The following is a 16,291-nucleotide window of genomic DNA, read 5'->3' on the forward strand; positions in this document are numbered from 1 at the left end:
AAAGATGATTTAAACAACACTATCTGGTCCTGTCTTTGTGATATTTTGCTTTTTTCAGATCTGAGAAACACTGTGATGATAATCCTACTAAATACATTTATACTAGCTCCTATAGTTGTTAAAAATTAAAATGTTCTGATCCAGTAGTTGCTACAAAGCAGTGATGAGAAAAATTAAAGAAATAGGGAGACATAAGGTGTTCACACATTGGAAGAATCAATACTAAGATTTCAGTGCTACTCAAGTTGATTAATAACATCAATGCTACCCCAAATTCTTGCAGTTTTTTAAAAAAGCAAATAGTACAGCTGGGGATTTAGCTCAGTGGCTCCACGCCTGCCTTGTACAAGGTCCTGAGTTCAATTCCTGGTACCTAAAAAAAAAAAAGCAAATAGTACATTCTAAAATGTATATTGAAATCCAAAGGACCTAGTTTAGCCACAACTAAATTGGCAAAAAAATCCATAGTACTTATTTTAAGCCTGACCATAGAGCTGCAGTAACTAAGCCAATATGGAACTGTATTCATATAAAGATGGGCATAAGTCAATGAAACAGAATTGAAAATTGGGAAATGGACTCACATATCAGTTGTTAATTGGTTTGCACCAAAACTGTTGAAGAATTTCAGTGTGGGAAAAATACTCAAAAAATCAAGCCGGAACTATTGGACATCCACATATGAAACATTACCTCAAGCCTGCTTCATATCTGACATACAAATGAACTCAAAATGGATTCAATAACAGAAAGATGAACCACAAACAGAATTGTAGAAGAAAATATAAGGAAGATCTTTGTGACTATAGAAGGTGATGGTTTATGTATGAAAAGCAAAGCATGAACCATAACAGGAATGAGGATTTTAATTTATCCTTCATCATAATTTAAATTTCTGATTTTCAAAAGGGCCTTTTTTAATTTTGAAAAAGGGCAGGGGGGAACTTCTAAGATAATAAAAATGTATATTTTAATTATGGTAGTATGAGATATGATAAAAAAATAAGAGAAATGTTTAAATTTTTAAAATATTTTAGTAAAAACTACAGTGTTATTAATCTCTCTCAAAATACTCCCCTTTCTTCAAACACACTTATCCCATTGTTCTTGCCATTTTCTGAAGCAGTTCTGGAAGTCCTCTTTCACTAATGTCTTTAGATGTGCTGTCCTGACTGCTTTGATGTCCTGAATCAATTCAAAGCATTTACCTTTCATCGTCATTTTGACCGTGAGGAAGATCCAGAACTCAGTGCCAGGTTTGGTGAGAAAGGTGGGTGAGCACACACTGTAATGTTTTTACAAACCTGCCATTTCACTGAGTGGCACTCAGCAGCAGCAGTCACCACATTTTTTATCAAATCTTGTAAAGACACAAAAGAGGACTTCCTGAACACTTTAGACAGTGACAAGAACAATGGGATAACTGTTTTTGAAGCAAAGGAGAGTATTCTGAAAGGGTTAATGGCAATGTGTCTTTTACTATAGTACATTTTTAAAATTTAAATATTCACCATTGATTCTGATCACTCCTTATAGTTGCATGATTGAACAAAAGCAAAGGAACACACTATCGATAGACTGGAAGAAAATATTTGTAAAACACATCCGATTTTTATACAGAATATATAAATTATTATTACAATTGAACAATATAAAGACAGCTTTAGAAGGAAAAAGGAACAATTGATTTGAAAACAAATCGTGTCGAAGAAAAATATATAGATGATCAATAATATAGGAAAAGAGTGTCTGTGTAATTAGTTATCAGAGAAGTAGAAATTTTTTAAAATGCTCTGTATATCTATTAGAATAGTGAAAGTTCAATGTTGGTGGAGATACAGCAACTGGAACATTTGTGGTGATGGGAATGCAAAATGGTACCTAAAGTTTGAAAGACAGTTCTTCCATTTTTTTGCAAATGAAACATACATTTACCTTACAACTCAGAAGCCTTACTCCTCAATATTTACCAAAGGGGACAACTTAAAAGGGGCAAGAAGGAACTTTATGGGTGACAGAAATTTTGCTTTACTTCTGGTAACAGAATAAACTGTGCCACTTGATAAGTTTTGACATGTGACTATACCCATTGAATCATCATTTCAGCCAATAGAGTGAATATTGCTATGGCTGTTATCAAAACTTTCCTGGGGCCTCCTTTTTACCAATTCATCCCTCTCTTCTCTGCTGGGTTTCTCTGCCTGCACCCCAGGGCTGCCACTGTTCTGATTTCAGGTACTGTTGGTTACTTTGCATTGTAAGAATTTTATATAAAAGAAATCATCCAATATATGTTTGGGGAGATCTGTGTCCTTTCATCCAGCACAATTACTTTGGGCTTCATCCATGTGGGATTTCACTATAGTCCATTCTCCTTTTTATTGCTGAGCAATCGCATCCCATGGATATACCACCATTTGTTCCTTGACTTCGTGGTGGATATTCTCGGTTGCTTCCGACTTTGGTCCATTTTACATTAAGCTGCTCTGAGCATTTGTATGTGTCTTCACATAGACATATGTGTTCTTCTCTTTTTGGTAAATATCTCTGAATAGAAGGGCTGGTTCCTGTGGTAGATGTATTTTGACTTTTCAAGATCCTGCCAAACTGTTTTCCAAAGCAGTTTTCCCATTTAACACTCCCTCAAGCGCTGAAGCTCCAGTTCTTTCCCATCCAGCTCAGTAGGCTTGGCCTTGCTTGTACTCATTCTAATAGCTATGAATGGTCTCGGTATGGTTTTAATTTGTGTTTCCCTAATGACAAATGATGCTGTGCTCCTTTTAATGTGTTTAATGTTTTTCCACCCATACATTTTACCTGATTTTTCCTATTTAAAAAGATGAGTTGTTTATTTTCTTAATATTGAGCTTTGGGAGTTCTGCATATATTTTGGGTATAAGTTATTTAGTAAATATTTGATTTACAAACATTTTCTCTCAGAGATCAGACCCAGGGCCTCATGCATGGAGCAGACGTTCTGCTAATGAGCTACATCCTCTCTCTCTCTCTCTCTCTCTCTTTCTCTCTTTCCCTCTTCTCTCTTCTCCCTCTCTCCCTCTCTCCCTCTCTCCCTCCTCCCACCACTTGTAGTACTCAAGTACTGAGGATTGAACCCCAGGCCTCCAAATTGAGCTACATCTCCAGCTTCTTTCTTATTTATTTATTTATTTATGTATTTATGTATTTATTTATTTTAGTTCTTTTATTGATACATTTTAGGTATACAATTCATTTACATTTATCATTGGGTGTTTGTACCTGTACATGATATATCTTGGTTCTTATTTATTTTTTCCCCATTACCTGTGCACCCGTCACCCCCTCCGCCCTTCCCTATTTACATAGATTTCATTTCCATTTTTTTCTTTTCTCTTAGTTTTTCCTTTCCCTCTTTTCCTTTCTCCTTCCCCTCCCTTCACTCCTTCATCTTTGGACATTTTTTCCTATTTCAAATTATCAATTATTCATTTTATCATTTTAATCCTTGCTTACACTATCAGTTTCTCATACTAGAGAAACTATTCTGTATTTATACATGGGTGTCCTATTTATTTCACTTAAGAGTATGGCCTTGATATGCATCCATTTAGCTATAAATGACTCTAGTTTTTCATTCTTTAAGGCTGAGTCGTACTCCATTTTATAAAAAAACCCACATTTTCTTTATCCAATTTCCAGTTGATGGGCACTTGGGCTGCTTCCAAGCTTTAGCTATTGCAAACTGTGCCACTATGAACATGGGTGCACATATATCACTATGGTATGATTCTTTTAATTCTTTTGGGAAGATCCCCAGGAGGGGAATAGCTGGGTCAAATGGGACCTCTAGTCCTAGTTCTTTGAGTTAAATCCATACTGACTTCCACAGTGGTTGCACCAGTCTGCACTCACACCAACAATGGAGAAGGGTTCCTTTCTCCCCACAACCCTGCCAGCATTTGTTATTTACTGATTTCTTGATAGCAGCTATTCTTAGTGGGGTGAGGTGGAATCTCAGTGTTGTTTTCATCTGCATCTCTCAAATGATGAGTGATGTTGCACATTTTTTCATATATTTGTTTGCTGCTTTTACTTCCTTGTCTGAGAAATGTCTGTTCATTTCAGATGCCCATTTTTGAATTGGGTCTTTGAATTTGGGGGTCTGAGTTTTTCAATTCTTTATATATTCTAGATAGTAGTCCTTTGTCTGATGTACAGCTACTAAAAATATTTTCCCATATTGTAGGTTGTCTTTTACCTCTGTTGGTGGTTTCTTTTGCAGTGCAGAAGCTTTTTAATAAGATGAGATCCCAGTTGTTGATTCTTTCTGCTAGTTCCTGTGCTGGTGAGGTTTTGTTCATGAAGTCTTTTCCTATGCCAATGTCTTCAAGAGTTCTACCTAACTTATCTTCCATCAAGTTTAGTGTTCCTGTCTTAATATTTATATCTTTAATCCACTTCGATCTTAGTTTAGTGCATGGTGATAGGTATGGGTCTAGTTCCAATCTTTGGCTGGTTGAAATCCAGTTTTTCCAACACCATTTATTAAATAGGCTATCTTTCCTCCAATGAGGGTGGTTGGTTCCTTTGTCAAAGATGAGGTGGCTGAGTATGTCTGGAGTTGTTTCTGCATCTTCTAATCTATTCCACTGATCCTCAGGTCTGTTCCTGTGCTAGTACCCTGCTAATTTTATCACAGTAGCTTGGTAGTATAGTTTTAAGTTGGGGATTGTGATACCCCCAGCCATGTCTCTGTTGCTTAGAATTGCTTTAGCTATTCTAGGTCTCTTATGGTTCCAAATGAATTTTTGGATTGTTTTCTCTAGTTCTGTGAAGTATATTGTTGGAATTTCAATTGGCATTGCATTGAATCTATATAGTAGTTGTGGAAGTATGGCCATTTTCACTATATTGGTTCTTCCTACCCAGGAGCAAGGGATGTCTTTCTATTTTCTTCTATCCTCTTCGATCTCTTTTTTCAGAGTGCTGTAGTTTTCAGTTTAGAGGTCTTTTGTTTCTTTCATTAGATTGATTCCTAGATATTTCACTTTTATGGATGCTATTGTAAAAGGAATTGTTTCCCTAATTTCTCTCTCAGTGAGTCTGTTATTTGTGTACAAGAAGGCTATTGTTTTTTGAGTGTTGACCTTGTATCCAGCTACTCTACTGAATCTGTGAATTAAGTCTAGAAGTCTTTTGGCAGCGTTTTGTCAGTCTTCTATGTAAAGTATCATATCATCAGCAAATAATGACAGTTTCACTTCTTCTTTTCCTATCTTTATTCCTTTTATTTCTTTCTCTTTTCTAATTGCTGTGGCTAATGTTTCCAGAACTATATTGAACAGGAATGGTGATAGTGGGCATCCTAGTCTTGTTCCTGATTTTAGCGTGAAAGTTTTCAGTTATTGACCATTTAGTGTGATGTTGGCTGTTGGTTTTTCACAGATAGCCTTAATCAAGTTGAGAGGAAGATGTTCTCTTCCAATTTTCTGAAGGGTTTTTATCATGAATGGGTGCTGGATTTTGTCAAATGCTTTTTCTGCATCTATTGAGATAATCATATGGTTTTTGTCCTTGACTCTGTTAATATGGTGTATTACATTTATTGATTTATGGATATTGAACCATCCTTACCTCCCTGGGATAAATCTGACTTGGTCAGGGTGTCTTTCTTATTTTCTATTTTGAGAGAGGATCTTGCTAAATTGCCCAGGTTGGCCTTGAACTTGTGTTCTTTTTGCCTCAGTTTCCCAGAGTGCTGGGATTCCAGGCTTGTGTCACTACACTTGGCCCCCAGCCCTCCTTTTTAAACTCTGTCTTTTAAACAATAGAAGTTTACTTTTTCCTAAGTCTTATTTATCAGTGTATTCTTTCCCAGTTTTCTCTTTTAGTGTCATATCTTTAAAAACATTTTTTTCTCCTTTCCCCTACCCCTCCCACTTCCCCTTCCCCTTTGCCCCTTTTCTTCCTATTTCACATTACCTATTATACCTTTTAATCCTTTTCTTTTAAACTCTGTTAAGGGGTGAATGTTTCCACACACACACACTAAGTTTATGGGTACATTTTAGGTATAAAATACATTTACATACCTCATTGGGATCTTGTCCCATTACATGAGTATCTTGGTTCTTATTTTTTTCCCTTTTCCTGCCCTCCCTTCACCTCCTCCACCCTTCCCTATTTGCAAAGATTTTGTTTCCATTTTTTTCCTTTTCTCATATTTTTTTTCTTTTTCCTTCTTTTCTTTGCCCTACCCCTCCCACTTCCCCTGCTCCTTTAGACCTTTTCTTCCTATTACACAATATCAATTATACATTTTTTAAATTACAATATCAAGATCTAGGAGACATTACCACAGATTTTACAGAATTTAAAAGGATATAGAAAGCATAGTTCAAAAATCTGTTTTGAAATAAATTTGACAACTTCTAAGAAGTACCTTGGAAGACAAATTAAGGAAACTAACTCTGGAGGAAATATAAAATTTGAATAGCGCCTATTAAAGAAAGTATATTCCTAGCTTGAAAACCTACCTATATGACAACAGCAGGCTCATATACATTTTAACTGATCAATTATATCAAACATTTAAAACAGAAAAAAAAGGAACATTCTTCCCCTCATTTTAGGAAATCAACATGTGCTAGTCCTAAAACTGGATAAAGACAATAAAAGAAAAAAGTATGAACATAGATAGAAATTTGTTTAATAAAATGAACTATTAGTGGTCAGATCTAGCAGTATGTAGAAAGTGCTTTTATTATAGGGGATGGCAGTTTTGGTTCAGCATTGGAAGACCCACCCCCAAAAGTCATCATTTTAACAGAGGAAAGGAAAAAGCCGTATGATCCTGTCACTAGTTGGAGAAAAAGTATTGGACTAAATTCTACAGCTGTTCATGGTAAAAGCTGTCAGGAGACTAGAAGTAGAACAGAAACTTCTCAACAGTTTAAAGACATGTACGCCATACTTCCAGTGAGAATGCCTTATATGAATGGAGAAGATACAATGCTTTCTCCTTAAGGTGGGGAACAAGGGCAGATTTGCTTACTTTTCATCTGTCCATTAAACTTTGAAACCTAGGCCCGACCAAAATAGTCTGGCAATAAAATGACACAATTAGGATAGGATTGGCAAGGTAGAAGCAAAATCTTTATATGTAGATGAAATGATCATCCACAGAGAAAATACTAAGAAATCTCTAGGAGCCCCTAGAACTTGTATTTGAATTTAGCAGGATTAGAAAACACAAGGTATATATGAAAATTCAGGTCTATGTATACTTGCTGTAATTGAAGAATTGGATATTGAAATTTAAAAGTTATGTAGGAGTACAAAGGACCTAGAAAAGTTAAAAAGAAAAATGTAAAAGCAAAATAAACAGCATTGGAAGATGTTTAATACCTATTTTTAAAACTTCCTCTAAAGCTACAGTAATCAAGGCAGTGTTGGTGTAAGAAAAGACATAGAGATCATTGGAATAAAACAGAGAATCTAGAAATAGAACCACACATATATGATCCACTGAGTTTTGAAAGATTATTTAACATTAACATTTTATAGAATATAAACTCAATTGAAGAGCTGAGGAAAAGAAAGTGTTTTCAGCAAATGGCACCAGAACACCTGGCATCCATATATAAAAAATTAATGTCAACCCTTTATTTCCATACATAAACATAACTAGAAAGGATCTATGAACCTAAATATGAAAGACTAAAACTTTATAGTTTTAGTTTTATCACTTTAAGAAGAAATTATAAGGGAAAATGATAATGAATTTAGGGTAGGCAAGAACTTCCTAGGATACAAAAAACATTATGTATAAAAGAAAAAAACTGATAAATGAGATTCAATCAAAATCTAGGACTTTAAATGACATCGTTAAAATGAAAACTAGTCCTTAAACAGACCATATTTACAATGCATATAACCTATGACCAGAATATATAAAGAACCATTACAGCTCATTAATAGACAACCCAATTAAAAAGTAGACACAAGAAGATGATAAATTGTCAGTACAGCACAAGGAAAGGTGTGCTACACTAGAATCAGAAAAATACTTATCAATACAATAACAAGATTGAATTCTATACTCATTAGGGAGAAGAAGTTAAAAGTTTTAAAAGCCTTGTCATGACTTTTTCTTTTTGTTGGATTCTTTCCCTTTGCATTTAATTTGTCACACCCAATGGATTCATTCTGCTGGGCTTCCTGGGGTTGTGATCCTCATTGTCTTTTCTGAGGATATTGTCTAAAATTTTTTGGAGTGCTGGTTTGGTATTCATGAAGGTCCTAAGGTGCTCTTTGTCATGAAAGTATCTTATTTCTCTATCAATTTTGAAAGATAGTTTTGCAGGGTACATCAATCTGGTTTGGAGGCTGTTTTCCTTTAGGACTTGAAATACATCACTCCAAGCTCTTCTTGCCTTGAGGGTTTGCATTGAGAAGTCTGCTGTGATTCTGATGGGCTTTCCTTTGTATGTGATTTGTTTCTTTTCTGTCACTGCTTGCAGAATTTTGTTCTTCTGTTGGGTTTCTGGAATCCTAACTATTATATGCCTATGTGTAGACTTTTTTGATCAAGGCTAGTTGGAGTCCTATATGCCTCACTTATCTGTATGTCAAGTTCTTTTCCCCTCCTTGGGAAGTTTTATGCCATCACTTCTGTGAACAGTTTATGTCATCTGCACTCTCTCCTGTTTCTTCATTGACCCCAATCAGTCTTATGCTATTCTTCTTTGCATCGTCTAGGAGCTGCTGGATTGCTTTGTTGTGGTCCCTTAGAATTTTAAAGCAATTTTTCTTTTCCTGGTCACTAATTGCAATCTTATCTTCTATATCTGAAATTCTGTCCTCACATTGGTTCATTCTGCTGCATAGACTTTCAATGGAGTTTTTCATCTCCTGGAAATCTGTTTCCATCTGTTTTATGGATTCCATTTGTTTCTTATGTTGGGATTCCATCATGTTCCTCAGATCCTCTATTTTTTTTTTTTTATCTGTGTCTGGTCTAGATCTATTAATCATGTCTTGCACTATGGACACAATATCTGCTGTTACCTGAGAAATTATTTCTGATTTCATTTTTTCTAGATCCTCTTTTGTTGCCAGTTTAGGGAGCCCTTGTGGTTGAGTATCAGATTGCTCCATCTCCTTTCCCTTTGGGGTTGCTGTAGATGATCTGGAAGCCTGTGTTTGAGGCTTGTTTACACGTCTTCTCATTTCCACCGGGGGTGGGGGTGGGGGGAACATTGCTTCTGGTGCCCGCTGGGCTCACTTTCTCTGCCCTGGGAGCCTAGAATGGCGGCCAAGAGGTGAGTGCTTTTATCGCACTAAATTTGTATTTCTGAATCCTTAATGTGATGATATTTAGAAGTGGGGGTCTTTGGGGCAGAATTAGGTTCTGAGAGGTAAACTGCCATGATGAGATTTGTGTCTTTACAACACAAGGAAGGGACCTTGCTCTGTCTCGATTCTCAGTGGTTTTGCCGCCTCCTGCGCAAGCAGAAGGACCCGAGTTCAATCCATGGTACCAAAAAAAAACAAAAAACAAAAACATCTCTTGGAGAGTTGGGTAACTCACACTTCAAGTGTCTGCCCAGACCTCCAGGAGGTTCTCTATGGCTTCTCCAGGCACTACCAGGATTCTATCTACAAAACTGACCAACATTAAGAAATAAAAATGGTCTTCTTACTGAACTATGTCCTTCACTGTGTTCCACAACCAGGCACATAATAGGTCCTCAATCTATATTTGTTGAATGGTTGCCATGTATTCAGAGAATGGTGCTCAGATGACAAATTCAGTAACTCATTTGTGGGAACCATAGTTCTCGTGTGGGTGAATCCTGGCCACTGCAGAGTCACAGCTGGGCACTGCCGTTGCCCACTGTGATATCGCTGCCCCTACCCTGTCCTCGCAGGACCTGGAACATCGAGGTGGAGCCGCGTGGGCCGCAGGGAAAACTACATTTCCCAGTTGACACTCGGCGCCCTGCCTTGTGTGGGACAAGTGCCTTGGGTGCCTTTTAATCCTTATTTACACCTTCAGTTTCTCACACTAGAGAAAATGTACCAATAAAATTAATTTTTTTTTTTGGTACCAGGGATCGAACTCAAGTCCTTGCACTTGCACAGCAGGCGGCGAAACCACTGAGCTAAATCACCAGCCCCAATAAAATTAATTTTTAAAAACACATTTTTTTTCTCTTAAGTATGCTTCTGAAAGTTTTATTAAATTTCACACATCAATCTATGATATATTTTGAATTATTTTGTGTGCAAGTTATAGATGAATATTTTTTCTTTTTCTTTTTTGTGGATATGGATATCCAGTTATTTCAGAATCATTTTCTAAATAATCATTTCTTCATTGAATTACTTTTGCACGATAACCAGTCTTCTGTATATATCTGAGTCTGTTTGTAGGTTCTATATTGTTTATTGATCTATTTATTTGTTTTTACATTCACACCACACTGTCAAGATTATCATACAAGTAGCACTAAGTCTTAAAAACAGGTAGTGTCAGTCCTCCAATTTTATTCTTCCATGTCAAAGTTGTTTAAACTATTTGAGGTATCTAATTTTTTTTTTTAAGTTTGAATTGGTTCACAAATAGCCACCAAGAAGCAAAAACACATGCTGTGACTTTGATTGGATTAGAGAGTCTGTAGGTCAATTTGGAGAAACCTGGCCTTTAAAAATATTACAGCTTCTGAATCAGGAACTTGGCATAAACCCCCATTTGTTTGATTGCTTCAATTTTCCTCATCAGTGTGTGATATTTTCAGCATTTGCATCCTGAGGTTTATACTTAAGTATATCCTGATATATGATGCTATATTAAAAGTATTTTTTAAATTGCAATTTTAAGTTTTTCATTGAGATTGTGTAAGAATGTAATTGACTGTGTTTCTATCGCTCTTGATTCCTTTGAACTATGTTACACTCATGTATGACTGTTGATTCGCCTTGATTTTCGGTAGTTTCTATCACGTTTTCTATATTGTCAATCATATTTGTGAACAAGGATTTTTTATTTCTCTCTTTCAAATTTACACATATTTTATTTCTTTTTTCTATACCATTGCATCTGTTAAAATCTCCAGTGAAATTTTGGGTACACAGGGGGAGAAGAGTTATCCTATTTTGAAGCAGAGAGCTTCTCTTTTCAGCAGTATGACATTGATGTAGCTTTTTCTGTAAAATCCTATTGCCTGTTTAGGATATTCTTTTCTATTTCTAACTTGCTGAGAGTTTTTTTTTTTAAGTAAGGAAACCATGTTGGATTTTGTGAAATATTTTATGCCATTTCTGCAACTGTTGAAATAATCATATACCATTTTTGCTTCTTAATATGGTGAATTATATTGATTAGTTTTATAACATTAAATTGACCTATATTCTTGAAATATACCCCACTCAATATGTTATTCTTTGCATATACTGTTGGACTCTTCATACTAGAATTTTATCAAGACACTTCTCTAAGTGACTCGGAATTTTGTCAGAATATTTTTTCATCTATGTATAGAAAATTAATCTGTCATTTTCTTAATTTGTCTTGGTATGGTTTTGGTATAAGGATAATGGTAGCCTCAGCAAATGATTTAGGATGTATTTCTTTCTTTTCAAATTGTGTATAATAGGTATTATTAATTCCTTAGAGGTTGAGCCTGTAGTTTTCTTTATTAGAATGTTTGTAACTGTAAATTAAACATCTTTACTAGACATTGCATTGTTTGGATTACCTTTTTGCTGTGAGCTTTCATAGTTTTAAGGAATTTATTAATTTAAGTTGTTATTAATATTCCCTTATCTGTTTTTTTGGTACCGGGGATCGAACTCGGGTCCTTGCGCTTGCGCAGCAGGCAGCGAAACCACTGAGCTAAATCCCCGGCCCTCCCTTATCCTTTTTAATATCCATAGAATTTGTAGCTATTTCACCTCCATAAAGCAAAATCTTGGAAATTTATGCCTTTTCCCCTTTCTCTTGGAAATCTGGATAGAAATTTATCCAACTTCATTCATCTGTTCACAAAACTGGATTTCAGTATCTTTGATTTTTTCCTATTCCTTTGTATTTTCTATTTCACTCTTTTCTTTCTGATCCTTTAAAATTTTCTTTCTTCTACTTCAGTTCTAATGTGTTATTCTAATATTATAAAATGCAAAGTGCAGTCATTGATTGATCTGAGACCTTTCTTGTTCTCTGTTATAGATATTTAATGTTATAAATTCATTCAAGTCAGGGGTAACACGTCTTTTCTATAAAGACTACATGGTAAATATTCTCAACACCACAGATGCTGAAATCTCAGCCGCAATTACTCAGCTCTGCCATCATGTCAAGCAGCCATAGATGATATTTTAAAAGTTATTGTGTTGACTATATTCCAATAAAACTTTATTCATAAAAAAGAGAGTGGGTCAGCTTGTAATTTTTGCTTTCTTTATCTTGAAAATCTTTTCCTTCCATCTAAAAACTTGCCTTTAACATTTCTTGGGCATGTTTGCTGATGATGAAAATTTTCAGCTTGTTACATCTGAAAATGTCTTTATGAACCTTTTTTTTGAAAAATAGTTTCACAAATCTAAGATTGATATTTTTAAAAATTCTCCTAATACTTTAAAGATATTTCCGTACTCTCTTCATTTGCCTTATTTCTAACAAGAAACCTATCATCCTTATTTTTATTCTTCTGTGTGTAATGTATTTTTTCCCAGGCACTTTATCACTGAATTTGGACGCTTTGATTATCATGTGCCTAGGTACAGTTTTCTTCATGTTTTCTTGTGCTTGGGCTTCACTTTGGTTCTTAAATTTGCAGGTTTATAATTTTTTTTAAGAATTTCAAATCTTTATTTAAAAAAATTCCTTCATTACAAGCTTAAACTCTGAAGAACCTCACACACACACACACACACACACACACACACACACACACTGCAGAGGAAATTTAAAATGGTAATTTAAAAATAGGTAAAAAATGATAATCATAGGCATTAGCCCATTCTCCAACAGGCAGGATGGTCCTCAGGAGCCACAGTTTTGGGGTTAGTGTGGCTGCCTCTCCTTCCTGAATTCACAGGTAAATTCCATACCTAATCAGGAGGGAGAAAATGGATGTGGTTCTGCATGTTGCTTCCTGTCCTTTCCAGATGGGTCCTTGAGTTTTTCTCTTCATGTGAAGCTGAGCTCTTCTTTCCTGCTGATTTTTTTGACTCATCACCATTATTGTCTTTCACCTTTTTTGAATAATTTAATGTAAATGATCTTTGAATATAGCATGATATTGATAAGGAGCCCCAGACATCTGAATTTTCCGGTCCATAATTGATTGAACTTTCAGTGAGAATATCCTATAGTTTTTATCAAATTTGGAACTCTTTGGCTTTTGTTTGTTTTAGTGTTATTTCTCATTTGCCTCCTTTTCTTTGATGACCCAACTATATGTTTGTTAGATTGCTGTAGGTGAACTGTTAAACACTGGGGAGTCATTTTTTTCTCTATTTAAGTTTGGATGGTTTCTATTGCTCAGTCTTTAAGCTCATTAGTTTTTCTTTCTCTAACATGTAGTCTGATGCAATTTCAGTTTATTTTTCACTGCTTACATTATTGTTTTCTTCTCTATAATTTCAATTTGGTTGGATATTTTTTGTCTTTGATGTCTGTACTTGTACTTGTTTACTTTTTTCTCTAGGTATTGAATACATATAATGCAAGTATAGTAATTGTTTAATGTTTTTATTTGGCAATTCTATCATCTCTACCAGTTCTTGGTCATTTTTGGTTGGTCCATATTCTCATTATTATGAATAATATTTACCTACTCTTTGTATACTTGAAACTTTTCATGTGAGATCCATACATTGTAAATTTTACCTTACTGAGTGCTACATTTAGTCTTTATTCCTATACATTTAGTTTTAGCTTTGCTGTTTTATACAGTTAAATTACTTTAAAACCGGTTTGGTCCTTTGGGATCTTGTTTTTTAAGATATGTTAGGAAGGCCCAGAGCCTCACTTAGTTTAGTGCTGTTTATTTTTGCTATTTGGGTAAGACACTCTATTCAATGACTGAGGGATTATGAAATTTTCCAGTCTGACTGATGGAAATATACACTATTTCTGGCCTGATGTGTGGTTGATATTTCTTTCTTTAATCTTTTCAGCTGCTTCTTGCATCGGTTTTAAGTATTATATGCATATGCATGTGCTTCATGTAACAGAAAAATGGTCTTGCCAGGCCATTTTGCATGCACCAAACTCCCAGCACCCCGGGAGACTGAAAGAGGATGATTGCAAGTTCAAGCCCAACCTGGGCAATGTAGTGAGGCTCTGAGTCAAAATGAATAACAACAACAACAACAAAAGGGTAGGGGATGTAACTCAGTGCAAAGGCTCTGGGTTCAGTTTTCAGTAACACATGCACACCCACACACACACCAAGGACTGGCCTTGTTATCATTTATCTTCTTAAAATTTCAAATCACCTGTAATACTTTGTGGAACAAAATGCTGGACACCTGCAATGTAAAGGAGGAAAGGTTTATTAAGGAGAAGAGATTTAATTTGGCTCACAGTTTGAGAGGTTTCAATCCACAGCTGCTCCAAGGCAGAATCATCATTGTGGGAAGCTGCTGCTCACTTCATGGAGTCTGGGAAGCAGAGAACAGGGAGGAGTCAGAGAGGAAGTAACCAGACGTAGTCCCCAAAGTGACACCCCATTGCCCACCAAACACACCCAGAAGTGGCTTTACTAATCCCCAGGTGGCTCTCCCGATGATAGAGTTAACAATCTAAACTAATAGTCACAACTCCTAGCTCAGCTTTCTAATGGTGATAGTACAAGCCACTATTTGAATTAGTATAAAAAGCTTCGCAAATATATAAGCAATTATATGTAAAAATCTATCAGCCTTTCTTAGAGTCCTGTGTGTCAAAATCCCTTGAGGAGCACGTTTGCAACCGACCAGATTCTGATTTCTTCCAGCCCTGTGACAATCCCCCGGCCTAGGCACTCGGGGCTCTCTCTGCAAAATGGGGAAATGTTTACTCTCTTCCGAACTGGGTTCTTATGAGATTGAATAAAACACTACACTCTAAACATGTGATTCAGTGGGTACAGACAATAAATCATTACATTTTATAAATATAATGTAAACATACTTTCCTAAGGTAAGTTACAGATGTACACAAAAGATAATTTGCTGTTTGCCTTGAGATAGCAATGACATCCACTAAACTCTGGAATTTCCTGTTACCTTAACCCTAAGTAGTGTCTAATGACTGTTAAATTACTGAGAATTTAGAAAATTAGAAGTTTTTTACTAACAGATGTAAATCATTGGGGATTAGACCCACAAAGGAAAATACGCGTGTTGAGAATCGCTGGGAAGTGAGTAGAGTTTAACTACAGCATCACAGAGAGCATTTTCTTTAGAAAATGAGTCTTGGAGGTATGCCCCTTGGAAAATTTCTCCAGAATACATCTTTTCTCTTTTCTCTAGGAATCTAGGAACATTTTATGTATTTCCTTGGATGGAACCATGATTCTGATAACTACAGATACGAGAGCATTGGAATTAGAAAAGATCTAGTTTTCCTAATACTTACCCAGGAATCCAGGTTTCTGCCAGCCACGTTAAGTTATAGTTGTGCAAAAATGCCTCAGGTGAACTTAAGGTGTATGTCTCTAAGAGCTCCTGTGTGAGCATTAGTTTTCTATTAGGAGACTGGAGTCAAGCTGCACTTTATTCTCATAATGTACCAAGTAATATAGGTCAGTAATAGAAGCAGCAAAACCCACGATCACCTAAAAATCAGCTGAAGCCTGCCTAACAGTGAAAACAGCCACTGTGAAATGTATTCCAAACAATGAGATCCACTTTATTTCACTGTGATTTTCCCTATGTGTGTGTGTGTGTGTGTGTGTGTGTGTGTGTGTGTGTGTGTCTGTGTGTCTGGGGGTGATTTCATTCATTCATAACCACTTCTTTAGAATTTATGAACATATCAGAGAGTGCAATTCATTCTTTTTGCATGGGACATGATGGGAATCTCAATAGAAAAAAAAAAGTACATCTCCAAAATATCCAACAAGTTGAAAAAGAAAATTCACAATTCCTCAGCAGCACCTTAGCTACATCATACACAAGCAAATGGAAGATTCACTCTTCACCTGAGATCCAAAAGTTTCCTAATCTATGTTTAAGAATATTCCAGAAGTGATAAAAGGCATAAATTTGATGTTCAAAGAGCCAAAGCACAGTATTATATGCTTATAACTTTCAATTC

Source organism: Heterocephalus glaber, unplaced genomic scaffold (assembly GCF_053883595.1).
Source record: "Heterocephalus glaber isolate CG9 unplaced genomic scaffold, H.glaber_assembly_v1.0 deba00001465, whole genome shotgun sequence".
NCBI lineage: Eukaryota > Metazoa > Chordata > Mammalia > Rodentia > Bathyergidae > Heterocephalus > Heterocephalus glaber.